Below are 12,203 nucleotides of genomic sequence, written 5' to 3'. Positions count from 1 at the left end.
GAAGCGGCGGGTGCGGCGGGGAGGGCAGGGTGTGCAGGTCAGGGGGAGGGGAGGGGCGGGGAGGGGGGGAAAGCCACAGAAGTGAGGTCTGAGCGGGGAAAAGGAAAGGGGGCCATTGACAGGGGGGGGCAGGCACTGAGGAGGCAGTATGAGAGCCCCTCGCCGGCCCGGCAGGACGTGGAAATGACGGGGAGGGGCAGGAGCATGGGCAAGAAGGCAAAATGGGAGGTGCGGAGGGTGTGGGTAGGGGGTGGGGGAGGGGGGGATGGCCCTGGGAGAACAAGAGGGGGGAGAGCTGGAAGCGGGGCAGGGGGGGAGGGTCCCCGCTGTTGTTTGAATCGGAGGGCAGCGAGAGAGAGTGGGAGGGATTGGATGTGTTCGCGTCTTGGGAGGAGGGGCTACGCGAGGCGCAAATGGCGGTGGCGGATGGGGCGGAGCAGGAGGGGGATGAGGTAGGTCCGTCGGGGCGGGGGGGAGGGGCTGGGCTGGGTGGCGAGGGGGTGCCGGAGGGTCGGGTTGGGCAGGGGAGGGGCTGGGATTGGCGGTGGACGGGGGGCAGGTGTCGGGGGGCTTAGCTGGAGTGAGGAGGAAGATGAGGATGGTGCGAGGGACGGCTGGGGGGTTTGGGACCAGGCGGGCGGGGGCGCGCAGCGGCAGGGACCCAGCACACTAGCAGTACCTTTTTTCTTGCAGGGGAAAGGACGGCACGGGGGAGCAGACTTGGTAAGGCTTGGGGAGGTGAGGGGGGAGGATCGCTTATGCAAGGGGAGGTATGTGGTCGATCGGGGTGTGGGGATGGATGTGGCTGCGCTGGCACCTGGAGGGAAGGATGCAGGGGGCCCTGGTTGCGGGGGCCCAGAGGGGATGCCGGCGGCAGGCAAGGTTGCAAAGCCAGAGGTGGAGGGGAGTGCGGGCAGCGCAGCAACGGATGATGTGGGCGCGGCGAAGCCTGAGAGTAAGGAATTGAAGTTTAAGCGGCTCCCTTACATGGGGGTCACGAAGCCGCTGGGGGCACATCTGATGGCGGCTACGAATGAGAAGATATGGAAGGGAGAGTATGTGGAGTTGTTGAAATTGTTACACCGCGAGGTTCGGTCAAAGGAAGGGTGGAAAGAGGAGGAGTATGAGCTGCAGAAGCGCCCGAGGGTGCCGCTGACAATAGAGAATTGGACGGCGGCGTTTTTGATTTTCGCGAGTGTATACTGTGAGAAATTCCCAGATTGATCGGTGTCCCTTTTTAAATACATGGACGTCATCTGGAAGGCGCAGATTACAGTGGGGGGTTTGCGTGGGCGCAATACGACGAGGAGTTCAGGGCAAGGATGGCGTGGGATCCGGAAGCGAAGTGGGGCGAGCTGGATTGTGATCTTTGGCAGCACACGATGGGCTTGGCGGGGTCGGGCAAGACTATTTTTACCGCCAGCGGGCTCCCGATCATATATCAGCCCTTTCAAGGGCGCCCAAACCGAGGGTGGGTGTGGCCTGGAGCTAAGAGCCAGGCCGGAACCGCGGGTCCCTGCTGGGATTTTAATAAGGGGGCATGCGCCAGAGAGCACTGTCATTTTAGACACGAGTGCTCGGGGTGCGGCAGGTATGGGCACCCGGTGTTGCGTTGTTGGGGCCCTACGGGGAAACAGCATGGGGGGCCACATGCCGCAGCAGGAGCAGCGCGCCCCGGGAGCGGTCAACCGTCAGGCAGCGACCGGGGGGGAAAAGGGCCTGGGCCAAAGGGCTCGTACGCCGGTTAGACTGGACAGGTTGACGGAGGCCCTGCGCATTTACCCGGATGCGGGGGCTGCGGACCGTCTGCAGGACGGGTTTCGAGACGGGTTTCGGTTGGGATACAAGGGTCCTCGGGTGCGGCGGTGGGCGGACAACTTGCGGTCGGCGCGGGAGCACCCGGAGGTGGCACAAAGTAAGCTAGACAAGGAAGTACAGGAAGGCCGCATGGCGGGGCCTTTCGGGGACTGGCCGATGGCCGAACTGATAGTGTCCCCAATAGGCGTGGTGCCCAAGAAGGAGGCAGGGCAGTTCCAGCTCATACAGCACTTGTCATGGCCGGACGGCGGGTCAGTGAATGACTATATCAGCGAAAGCGAGGCCACGGTAGTGTACTCCTCTGTGGAGGGGGCAATGGCTTTTGTGGTGAAGGAAGGATGAGGTGCAGTAATGGCCAAGTGCGACATCAAGTCGGCTTTCCGGTTGCTGCCGGTTCACCCAGACGACTGGTGCCTGCTGGGGATCCAGTTTCACGGCCGCTGGTATGTGGACAAGGCGCTGCCGATGGGCTGCTCGATGTCCTGCACGCTTTTTGAATGTTTTAGCACGTTCCTTCAGTGGTTTTTTACGGAATGCACGGGTCACCAAGGAGTCACGCACTATCTGGATGACTTTTTCTTGGTCGGGGCCCCGGACTCCACGAACTGCCAGGTGGCTCTGGACAGGTTTCAGGAGATCATGGAGGACCTAGGGGTGCCGTTGGCACCAGAGAAGACAGTGGGGCCAGGCACGGCGCTGTCATTTTTGGGTATTGAGATTGACTCAAGGTTGATGGAAGCACGGCTGCCGGTGGACAAGCAGCAGCAGATGCTGGGGCTACTGGAGGTGATGGTGGCCAGATAAAAGGTGACAGTGTTGGAGGTGCAAGTGCTGTTGGGACATCTCAACTTTGCGTGCAGGGTTGTGCGGGTCGGAAGGACGTTCAGTAGATGGCTAGGCCGGGCATTGGCTGGGCGGAGGCCTACACACCACCACGTGCATGTGTCGGCGGGTGTGCGGGAGGAATTGTGGATGTGCCGTTTTTTCCTGAACCAGTTCAAGGGAGTGCCCTTACATCGGGACGAGGACTTGGTTTGGGATGTGCAGATCTTCTCGGATGCGGCGGGCAGCGAGGGTTTCGGTCTCTACTGGAACGGGAAGTGGTGCGCAGAGAGGTGGCCCCCAGAGTGGTCAGGGGGCGGGAGGAGCATTGCCTTCCTTGAGCTTTTTCCTTTGGTGGTGGCGATCTGGCTGTGGGGTGAAGTGCTGGCCCATCGACGGGTGACTTTCAAAGTGGACAACATGGTGGTGGTGCAAGTGGTGAATCGCCAGTCCGCTAGAGATGAGCAAGTGTTGAAACTGTTGAGAGTGTTTGTGTTGGGCTGTTTGCACCATGACGTTGCTTTTCGTGCGGTGCATGTCTCAGGAATTGACAATGACATTGCGGACGCTCTGTCTCGTTCGCAGTGGGGGAGATTCCGTGGGTTAGCCAAGGACGCGGAACGGGACCCGACACCACTGCCGGCGCGGATGTGGGACATAGGCAACATCGGATGTTGCAGCTGGTTCTAGGATCCTTGGCAGAGTCAACCAGAACAGCGTATGTGGCAGCCTGGGGGGAGTTTGTGGTGACCAGGGCGCGTTGGCGGCCGCCGGGCAGGGACCAGCAGGAGGAGGTGGTACAGTTCTTACTGGACCTGATTGGCAGGGGTTTGTCGAGAGTAACGATAGCGGGTAAGCTGGCGGGGATAAGTTTCATGGGGAAGCTGTTTTGGGGATACGCCCCATCCGCAGGTGAACTGGGGACTAGGATGTTGGAGGGTTGGGCACGGGAATGCGGGCGGGGAGGGGCGGTGCAGTGGCCGGTGTCGAAAGAGCTGTTGGGCAGAGTGGTTGGAATGCTGCCGCGAGTGTGCAGGGATGGAAGGGAGGCATGCCTGTTCGGGACACTGATGGTGTGGATATTCGCGGGGGCATTCCGGGTGTCTGAGCTGCTGGGGTCTAAGGTCGGCCGGGGTGTGGAGTGGTCGGAGGTGCAGGTGGAACAGACGGTGGTGCGCCTGTGGTTGCGTAAGTCCAAGACGGATCAGAGGGGTGTTGGGGCCTGGGTGGTCCTGAAAGGGGGAGAGGAAGAAAGTGAGTGCCCGGTGCATTGGGGCAGGAAATGGAGGGCGGAAGGCACAGCGAGTGGTTTGGTGTTTCAGCACGCGAATGAGAAAGGTGCAACTGGGTCACAGCTGTTGGGAGTGTTTGGGAAGACCTTGGACAGACTGGGGGTGGATGGACGCCAATTTGGCACGCACTCTTTTCGGATAGGGGCGGCGTCCGAGGCGCATTGTCGGGGGTGCGGGAGGGGGGCCATCATGCGCTTGGGTAGATGGACCTCGGATTGTTATCGCCGTTATGTGCGCAGCGCAGATCCAACAGGAGCGCGTGATTTGGAGTTGGGGGAGACAGTGTTGATTGCCATTTGTTTCTCATTTCAGGTTCGGTGGCGGGCCCCACGTCCCGGGACATGTTGGTCTGGATTGTGGGACATTCCTTTGTGAAGAGGGCGAAGTTGCAGGCCCAGGATAGCTATTTTGGGGACAACCTGGCTTTCAATCCGGCTTTGTTTCAGGGGGTTTGGTCGGGGAGGGGGGGTATGAGATGGAAAGAGTTAGTCATGACATTGGAGTGGAGAAGTGTGGCTCAGGGGTTAGAGGAGGCAGACCCGGAAGCTGAGATCGGTCTTGGACCAGGGTTCAATTCCCCGCCTCGGCGGGTCTTGGGCTCAAAAATTCCATAGACTCGATAATTCTCGTTCCGGTGCCTACTCGACTCACGGGTTCACACTCTGCGACTCTGGGAAATAGCTTGCTTAATCTCCACTACGGCCCCTCGCGGCGGGATGCCTGGCTTTCACCTTGTGGATACCCTGCTGAGGTTATCTCACAAGGGAATACCAGGACGGGTTCCCAAGGCAAGCGCCTTGATGCCTTCGGGTGATACGTGCGCTATATAAATCGCAATACATACATACATTGAATGGATTGGTGTGCGGGGGGCGTTGCCCAGACGTGTTGGTCCTCCACCTGGGGGAGAACAACCTTGTGCATGAGTCGGGTTTGGTGCTGATGAGGGCGATGCGGCGGGATTTGGCGGAGCTGCGCAGGTGTTGGGCAGGTTGTGCGGTGGTATGGACCGAGCTGGTGCCGCGTAGAGTATGGCGGGGGGCGGTGAAGCCGCAGGCGGTGGACAAGGCAAGGCGGAAATTGAATGTGGAGATGGTGCGCTTCTGTTGGCATTTGGGCTTTGCGCGCATATGGCACAGGGACATCAAGTACGATGCGCCAGAGATGTTCAGGGGGGACGGGGTACACCTCTCCCGCATTGGGATGGATTTATATCTGTTGGAGCTTCGGGAAGTGTTGGCGAAGTTGTTGGGTGTTCGCCGGGAGTAAGGGTCATTTTGGATGGCAGCTGTGCAGGGGCTGGGGGGGGCTTTGAGGGGGCAGGGAAAGGGGGGAAGAGGTGTAATTACCTACCCCACTTTCCCTGGGTGGTGGAGTTGGGTTGATGTTGGCCAAGTTTGGCCGGAGTTCGGTTCTTTATCCTTATGTTTGGGGATTTGGGGAACGGGAGCGGGGAAAGGGTAAACAGTTTTGGAGTTACATTAGAGGGTACTTAGTTACAGTTGCAAGAAGGCAGATAGGTCTGTAGGTCTTGGCAGGTTTGGAGTTAGGATGTAGGGGAGAAAATTGGATACTATGAGGATGTAATTGAATTGTATATTTGTATATTCAGGGTGGGGGGATTGTATCATGTGGGGATCGTAGGGGTGGGGGAGAGAAAAACCTAAGGGGTCAGGTAACTCGGCGTTTAGAGAGGTTTTAGTTTTGTGAGGCAGTTGCCAGTTTTAAGGTATGTGATGTGCACCTGTTTCAAATAAAGCGGCCTTTTACACACACAAAATGGTAGTCGGTCTTGATTGCCCCCTTCATCCCTCTAAAGGGGGTTTTGGGGGGCAGCCGAGCTGCCAGGTCTGCCCCCTGGGCAAGTTTGGGAGGGGGAAGTGGGTAAGATGGGAGCGGCCATTTTGGCGCTTTTGGGCTGCTTGGGAGTAGCCCAATGGCAGCCCAATTTATAACCAAATAGCCCAATCAGGCTATATAGCCGGGGTCCCGACTCCTCCCAGCCACCATTTTAGGTATTGAAACCTGGTGGCTGGGAGCGCTAATTAGTTTGTCCCACCCACCGACCCTTGCGATTTGGGTGGTGGAGGGCTTTCAATTACTGGGTAATGTTTGTCAGGGAGGCGGCGTTTGGGACAGGTGCACAGGGGTTTTTTTGTATGTATTTGGCGTTGTCGCTTTGAACAGGTGCAGGCGGAGTTGGGTTGATGTTGGCCAAGTTTGGCTGGAGTTCGGTTCTTTATCCTTATGTTTGGGGATTTGGGGAACGGGAGCGGGGAAAGGGTAAACAGTTTTGGAGTTACATTAGAGGGTACTTAGTTACAGTTGCAAGAAGGCAGATAGGTCTGTAGGTCTTGGCAGGTTTGGAGTTAGGATGTAGGGGAGAAAATTGGATAGTATGAGGATGTAATTGAATTGTATATTTGTATATTCAGGGTGGGGGGATTGTATCATGTGGGGATCGTAGGGGTGGTGGAGAGAAAAACCTAAGGGGTCAGGTGACTCGATGTTTAGAGAGGTTTTAGTTTTGTGAGGCGGTTGCCAGTTTTAAGGTATGTGATGTGCACCTGTTTCAAATAAAGCAGCCTTTTACACACACAAAATAGTAGTCGATCTGGATTGCCCCCTTCATCCCTCCCAAGTTGTGATATAGAAAACGGAAGAAAAACGATTCTTCTTGGGGGCAGGCACAACGTCTGTAGCATTTATTTATTGTAGTGGAAGTGTCCTGCATTTCAGCCACAGTATGAGAAGCTGCTCCAGTTATGTGATTGGCTGTTTCTAACTCTTCACATTTAAAAACACTAACTTTTTATAAATACTTTCCAAGTGACCTGATGAACTATGGGGAAATGCATCTGGATGTTAAACAAATACATTTTCTTGAACTTTTTTTTTCAACTCTGCTGTAAAGAAATTGGTACAAAAGGGGGTGATGATGAAATTGGCAACAAGAACAAATGTGACAGTAAATATGTTGAGCTTAATAGGTCACAAAGGCTGCATTATAAAATGTCTTATGCGTTCAGGCTATTTCTGCAGATATATTTACGTGGCCAGCAAATTTAAGGCATAATAATAATAGTAAGATAACACTGGGAGTTAATGCAGTTGCTGCAGTTGCTGGAGGGATCTGATTGTTGTCTAATTACAGTTTTGCCTCACAATGTTGCATATATTGTTAGTGTGTCGCCTGCAAAGCACATTGGGTAACATTTCAATCAAAGATTTTGATTTTAGGTAGATCGGTATTTTGTTTTTTGCTTGCAAACTGCAAGTCGAGGGTTTAGAACTTTTTTATTTTCTTTCACAATTTTTCATACAAGGGTGCTGAAAATGGTTTCTTTAAGTAGTAATAAAGTGTAAGAACTACATCCAACCCGAAGCACTTTGTTACATTTTGAATCCTGACTTTCTGTTTCTCTCAGCTATGCATTCTTCATACACAATGCCTACCTTCTTACAGTACATGCATATAGCTTATATCTAACGGGTCAATAAACGAAGTCAAAATCTGCCTCAAATGTTTTTCTTAAGTACTTGACTTGTAGAGTGATAAGCTGTGTGCCAATGTTTTCCCCTCCGTTGAAGTAGTATCTAGGTATTCGGCTGCAGGTGGCTTCCAACCAGGATCATTCTTAAACAAATGGAGGGCTGATGGCCCTTTAAAAGAGGCTTTTGTTTTGGGCCTAACTGGATATTCAGTCTGCAGATTCCTACTCGGAAAGGAAAGCAGACAACCTGTGAACGCTGTTCATTGTGTCCCAGTGTCAGCAAATTACATTGGAAAACATTTCAGCATATTTCACTGGGTCCAGCCAGGATCCCAGTTCTGGCTTAATAATAATAGCTGTCTCATTCTTCTGACTGCTCTGATCAATGCTGCTGCCCAGTAACAGTTTATAATTGTACAACCTTCTCAGTCCTGTTCTTTTTTTAATCTGGGATTCAGGTGCATTAGAGTAAACAACTCATGTCATCAAGTTTTTTTTTCTACATTGAAAAACTGTGTCAAGATCCTATTAAACGGGTCTCTATGTATGAAATGCACTTGCTTTCGTTCTTCTTGTACACAAAAGGTGGAGTGGTAATTGTCACAGATGTATATTGCTGAGCGCAGCGCTCCCAAGCATATTCAGTTCCTTGACCAACCTAGCCTTGACTGCAGCGCTCAGAGATCTTGCACTGCCGCACACAGGGGAAAAAAATTAGAGGGAACATTGATCCTGACTGAGCAAGAATATTTAACTGGGCTCTCTGCCCATTTCAGTGGGTAGTCCAGTGTGAATGGGATCGTACCATCAGTCAGGGGGAAGATTGTAGACTTTTGCTAATTAATCTGTATCCCAGAGAAGGCACTACATTTGATTAGGTCCCGGAGCATGGGATGTATGTTGCTTACTAGATCTGTAAGATAGAGCGTGATGTCGTCTGCATAGAGCAATGTGGTTAGACCGCTAGAAGAGAGCCCCACTCCCCTATTTGCATAATGTTGCCAAATTCTGACGGCCAGAGGTTCCATTGCTCTGGTGAACAGAAGCGGGTACAGAGGGCACCCCTGCCTGTTGCCTCTTGTTACGGCGAAACACTCCGAGAGAAGGCCGTTGACTCTCGGCCTTGCTGTGGGACCTGTGTATAAAAGCCTGATTTGAACTATAAAGGTAGGACTGAGGCCCATCCAGGTCAATACAGAGAAGAGGTAGGACCATTCGAGGGTGTTGAATACTTTGTTAGCATCTAATAGTATCACCGCAGCCGGGGTCTGAGGGTGTAGGTACTGGAGCAAAGCAAAGAATGTTCGTAAGTTATGCGCTGTCAACCTGCCGGGTATGAAACCCGACTGGTCTGGCCTCGCTATCAATGAGAGTAGTGGTTGTAATCTTTGAGCAATCAACTTTGCTAAAATGTTATTATCCAGATTGCTAAATGATTACGGGCGATAGGAAACCGGCTAATAGGTTCCTTATCAGGCTTCAATAGCGTGAGTATGACTGCTTCACGCATTGAGGGGGGAGGGTACCAGTTTCCATCGATTCTTGGTAAACGTCCAAGGGCCAGATGTAGGAAGCCAATTTGCGATCTCAATTTCAGAGTTTGCGATAGCAAATTAGCAGTGTGCAATGTAGCACATAAAAAACCCCTCACAAAATAAGGAATCGCAAAATTTACGATTCCCTATTTTGCGATTGCATTTGAAGAATCGCAAATTGCGATTCCTTAAATGCAATGTAAGAAGCCCAAAAGAAAGTGTGATTTGGCCGCAAGGAATCGCTAATTACCAACAACTTCAAGTTGAGGGTAATTTGCGATTTCCTTTAAAAAAGCACCTTTTTGCTTTTTTACAAGTACCAGGTGGCACACATTCATACCCTTAGTGCATGTATGTGCACCACATGAGCACACATTTCAGGGGTGCAACAGGGGGTCCCTCTAGAACCCTTGCACCCTCGAAATTGTGCACACAATTGCGAGTACCTATTGGGTACTCGCAAATTGCGTGTGCAATTCCTATTCATTCCTATGGGCCACTAGGCCCATAGGAATGTATGGGAAGGTATTCCTTGATTGCGAATCGCAATTTGCAATTCGCAATTAAGGAATATTAAGGAATCGCCAGAAATATTGCGATTCCTATCTACATGGCATTTTGCGAGTCCTTAATAGCGATTCCCTAAAAATCGCAATGAAGGACTCTTGGGGCTAGTATGTCATATATGTTTTAGAAAAGGAGTCTGGGAGGCCATCAAGGCCCAGGGCTTTGTCATTAGGAAGACTTTGATACACTTTTGTTATATCCTCAAGGGTGTATAGTAAGTCTAAGTACTCCCTATGCATTTTGCTAAGCCATAATAACTCCAATGAGTCAAAGTAGTGGCGTAGCTCCTCCTGTATATTAGGAATGGTGGACGTGTATAGGTTAGCATAAAAATCAGTTAAGTCATTGTTAGACTTGGCATCTTTTGGCTTGTTTCCCCTGAGTTTTTGTTTTCTGACCTCCCTGTTATGACTTTGTTTTTGCTGGTGTAGTGTTTCTGCGCACTTTTCTCACTGCAGATCAGTGGTAAAGTGCAAGTGCTCCTGTGGTAAATTGTGTTATGGATTGGTGTTTTCATGATTGGGTATTTGATTTACTTGTTAGTCCCTAGTAAAGTGCACTTAGTGTGCCAGGGCCTGTAAATCAACTTCTACTAGTGAGCTGCAGCACTAATTGTGCCACCCACGTAAGTAGCCTTAAAACGGTACCTCAGACCTGCCATAGCAGGGTCTACACGTAGTTTGTAACTGCCATGTTGACTTGGCCAGTGCACACACTTGCCAGTCCCTAACCTTCCCTTTTCTTACATGTCAGGCACCCCATAGGTAGGCCCACGGTACCCCTGTGGGCAGGGTGTATGAGAAAGGTAGGACATGCCCTGGTTTGTGTGGCATGTCCTGATAGTGAATTACTGCCCATTTCGTTTTTCACTATTGCAAGGCCAGGTGGGACAGAATGGGCAGTTTGGTAATGACATCTTATAAACCCAACTGACCCAAGGAACATGGTAGAAAACAAATTTAGTACGCCTGAACTCAGAATCTAAACATACATCTTTTAGTGAAGGTCATTTTTACATTCTGGGTTTAAAAATACCACTTTTAGAAAGTCGGTATTTTCTTGCTCAGTCATCCCGTGTGCCTCTGCTGGAATGTGGATTGCCTGTCTGGGTTTTGGATGACAGAAGGCTGGGGAGCCAGAGAGGCTCCAGATAGTTTAGGTAGGTCAAGAAAGGGCTGAATAGACCTGGGCTGCATTGGGGGCAGGAGGAGGATATTTCCTTGCACCTCAAAGGGCCTGGTCTGCCTCTGACAATGCCGTCTCCACCTCCTGCGAGGAAATCGCACCAGAGAGGGGCAAACTGTTTCTAGCTGGGCACAGACACCCTCTGCCTGCCAGTTCAAAGGATTTTTGTGTACAAATACTGGGGCCCAGACCCCTGAACTTTCAAATTCTTTTGGATCAAGAAGACTGCCAAGAAGAAGAGCTGTGTACTTTGCAGTGCTGTCCTACAGTGGTTGCTTCTGTCTTGGGCAGTGAAAGGACTGGACTGAACTTTCTGCAATCTACTTTTGTGAGTTTCTCCATGGCATTGAGGTAGAGCTTGCCCCATGTTCAAGAAGTCTCAGAACAGCAAAGAATTCAAGCTCTTCTGCCCTCAGCTCTGGGACCTGTGGGGATGACAGCGTATTTTGATAACTGTCAATTTATAAGTACCATATTGTGAATGTTTATAGTTTTTTGTCTTGTATATAAATATTGGATATTTTTCTGAACTGGTGTGGTGTCCTTTTGTAGTGCTTACACTGTAATACTGTTGGGTATGTTCAAATGCTTTACACATTGCGTCTAAGATAAGCCTGACTGCTCGTGCCAAGCTACCAAGTGGGTGAGCATGGGTTATTTTAGGAGTGTAACTCCCTTATCCTGACTAGGAAGAAGGGTCCCTATTTGGACAAAGGTGCAAGCCCTTACCAACTCGAGACTCCCATTTCTAACAGTGGTTCAGTATTTGTTGTGACCCTTTGATGGGATCCCCCGTCTCATTTGAGTTCAGTGATAATGTTAGTGGTTCTCGATGGCCTAAGCATACAAGCTAGTGTTCTCCTGGGTCTATCGCTTTCACCGTAACGTCCAGCTGCACTATATTTCCCCAAAAAACTTAACCTCACAGTCAGCTTCTTCCGTAAATTCGGAGAGCAGTTCTCTAGCTGTGGCCATATGTGATCCATTGTCAGAGGTAAAAACATTCTTCTCATTGTACTTCAGCCGACTCTTGAGTGTATAAAGTCTCTGATCGATTTTACTACCCCGACCTGTCTTGCAATGCAACTTCCCCTGAGGACCACCTTGAACACTGCCTACAGTGCCCCCGCTGTCTCGACGGAGGCCTCATTCTCACTGAAGTAGTTGCTTATATATTTTCTAATCTCCTTCCGGAATACTTGGTCAAGCAACGCCTTATTGGGAAACCTCCATGAGAAGGGTCTCCTCAGCCCTTTGGGAAGACCTAGCTGTAATAGACATAGGGCGTGGTCTGATAAGGTTCTGGGGAGAAGTAGAAGTCAGAGGTCCACGCCGCTATATCCAGGGATACTATCCGGAAATCCAGCCTGGACCATGCGCTGTGTTGTGCAGTTATGCATGAGCCTTCTGTTTCATCCAGATTCCCGTGTCTCCAGATATCTACCAACTCATTAATATGAATTAAGGAGTTTAATGCTGCTCTTGCCTGT

This window comes from Lissotriton vulgaris, chromosome 2_2 (assembly GCF_964263255.1).
Source record: "Lissotriton vulgaris chromosome 2_2, aLisVul1.2, whole genome shotgun sequence".
Lineage (NCBI taxonomy): Eukaryota > Metazoa > Chordata > Amphibia > Caudata > Salamandridae > Lissotriton > Lissotriton vulgaris.
The sequence above is the reverse complement of the archived record's forward strand: the minus strand, read 5'-3'. Positions refer to the sequence as shown.